This window comes from Myotis yumanensis, unplaced genomic scaffold (assembly GCF_028538775.1).
Source record: "Myotis yumanensis isolate MYYU_CA2020_CCGP unplaced genomic scaffold, mMyoYum1.0.hap1 SCAF_21, whole genome shotgun sequence".
In the NCBI taxonomy this organism is placed as follows: domain Eukaryota; kingdom Metazoa; phylum Chordata; class Mammalia; order Chiroptera; family Vespertilionidae; genus Myotis; species Myotis yumanensis.
This window is the reverse complement of record NW_027223772.1, coordinates 11426388-11428710: the sequence shown is the minus strand read 5'-3', so window position 1 is coordinate 11428710 and position 2323 is coordinate 11426388. Positions and strand designations below refer to the sequence as shown.

Below are 2323 nucleotides of genomic sequence, written 5' to 3'. Positions count from 1 at the left end.
TAACAGCTGTAGACAATTGGAATCCTCTTGGCAAAAAAAGGTCAAGAGAGGTCAATATAGAATGCTTAAGTGCCTTCCCAGGAGGGAATAAATCCCTTCAATGTCCTTAAAACATTCAAAGAATTAATTTGTAAGTTTGTTTGGGATAAATGCACAATATACTGTTGTAAAGCATCAAAAATTATGAATAAAACTTGTAGAATAATACCATGTAAGAATATTCTTTGCTCTAGGTCATGACAACTTAATTTTAAACTGGCTGTCTCAAAGTTTGGAATGAGGAACCTAGTTAGCAAAAAAAAAAAGCAATTTACAGAAGCAGAGACAGCATGCTATCCAAATTACAGTTTTGGGTAAACATATTATCTAGAGTCCTTGGGTAACCTAGGTTAAACTTAGGCATGTTATCTAAATTTACAGTTTTGGGTCTCCAGAACACTAAGTTGACATGCTAACTGGAGCCCTCTGACCTTGGGATAGCTGTGCTGTCCTTCCCAGGTAAAGGAAAAATGTGCCTTCTAAGACCAGTATGAAAGTTATAGTTTTTACCTGAATTAATTGTTACTGAAAGGGCGCACTGCGCAGGCGCAGGCCCTGCGCTCCAGCCCCGCCCCTGCTTGCATCCGGCTGGCTCCGCCCCGCACGCAGGACTGCTGCGCAGGCGCAGTCTGCAAGGTTCCGGCGGCTGGAGGACCTCGCCTGGCGGTAGAGTGGGGTGCTGGGCTCGGCTGGTGGGTGCGTACGGGTGCACCTGCCGCGGGCCTTTGGCGTGTCCGGCTGCAGGCCCGCACCCAGCCGGCGGCCTGGGGCGCCTGAGCCTTGGGGACGCGAGGCCCACCTGTGGAGACCTGCCCTGCGTGCCCTCCGCTGGTGCCGCAGCGCCCCGAGGCCAGCCCCAAGCACCGAGGCGGTGGCGGCCACGTGCGGGGGGTGCCCTGAGCCTGCCCCTCTCGGGAGCAGGTGCTCCGTGCTCGGCCTCGTCCGCTGGGGCTGGGACTGAAGGAGCCCACGTGGTGGCGGCGGCACCAGCGAGGCCCCGGGTGCGGCCGGCTCCTGAGCGGCCCCCCGCCCTAGAGCCCAGCGGCGGGTGTGGGCCACGGGCCTCTGAAGGGGCGAGTGCGCATGCACGCGCACCAAGCAGGACGAACAAAGAGGCGGTGGACGCAGGCGGCCGAGCGGAGCAGAGCGCCGACGAGCACCGCCGAGCCAGGCCGTGCAGGGCCGGGCCCAGGAGCGTGCAGGTGATGGGGGTGACCAGGCCGGGGTCGGCGGGCCCCTGAACCCGACGCCCCGGGCTGGCGGGGAGCTGCGCAGTGGCTGCGTGTCCAAGGAGCCAGGCCCGCCATGGCCGGGGTCAGCTACACGGCGCCCTGGTGGGTGAACCTCCTGCACCGGCTGCCGCACTTCAGCCTGCGCTGGGAGCCCACCAGTGACCAGTTCCGGCCCAAGGACCCCGACTGCCAGAGGGCGCTGCTGCTGCTCGGGGCCGCTGCGCTGGCCTGCCTCGCCCTGAACCTCCTCTTCCTGCTCCTCTACTCCTGGCTGCGCTGCCGGCGGCGTGGGAACGAGGAGCACCTGGACACCGACTGCTGCTGCACCGCCTGGTGTGTGGTCATCGCCACGCTGGTGTGCAGCGCCGGCATCGCCGAGGGTTTCTGTGGCGACAGGGAGACCAGCGATGGCCTCCACTGGGCCACCTACTCGCTCCGCCACGCCAACCGCACGGTGGCGGGGGTGCAGGACCGCATGTGGGACACCGCGGCTGCCCTGAGCCTCACGGCAGAGCCGCGATGCCGTGATGGAGCGTGGGCCCGAGCAGCAGGCAGAGCCCGGACCAGGCCGGCATCCGGGACCGCGGGGCCGGGCTGCTCGTAGCGGAGGCGACGGAGCCCCCCAGCGGCTGAGGGGCCTCCTCCCAGCCCTCGCGGGCGGCCCAGGCGCAGCGAGCCCCCGTGGGGATCCCCCACGACATCCAGACCCAGAGCACCCCAGGAAAGAGGAGGGAAGCCTCCAGAGCCAACACAGAACGACTCCCACGCCGGGGATGGCGAGGACTTCCTCCGTGTTCAGTGGAAGGGTGAGATCTCGGACCTGTGGACGTGCGCCCCCGCCCTTCCCTGCGTTCTCGGTAGGGGGGGCGGGGACTGCGCCCTCCATCTTGCCCTGGGTCCTCCACTTTTGGGCAGGGCCATGTGCTCAGCGGGGGCTTCTTCCCGGAGGAGGCCTCTGCTAGCCACACCCAGGATTCCTCTGGACTGGCCGGTGATGGTCGGGGGAGGTGCGCGCCATCACTATGACCGCATCCTGTGTGGTGAGACGCCGA

The 2323-nt window shown here is 63.7% G+C and overlaps 1 pseudogene; it reads left to right on the top strand.

Annotated features, from left to right (window-relative positions):
* Window positions 1–1344: 1344 nt before the first annotated feature.
* On the top strand, window positions 1345–1875 carry LOC138998939 (protein tweety homolog 3 pseudogene; annotated as a pseudogene).
* Window positions 1876–2323: the final 448 nt, after the last annotated feature.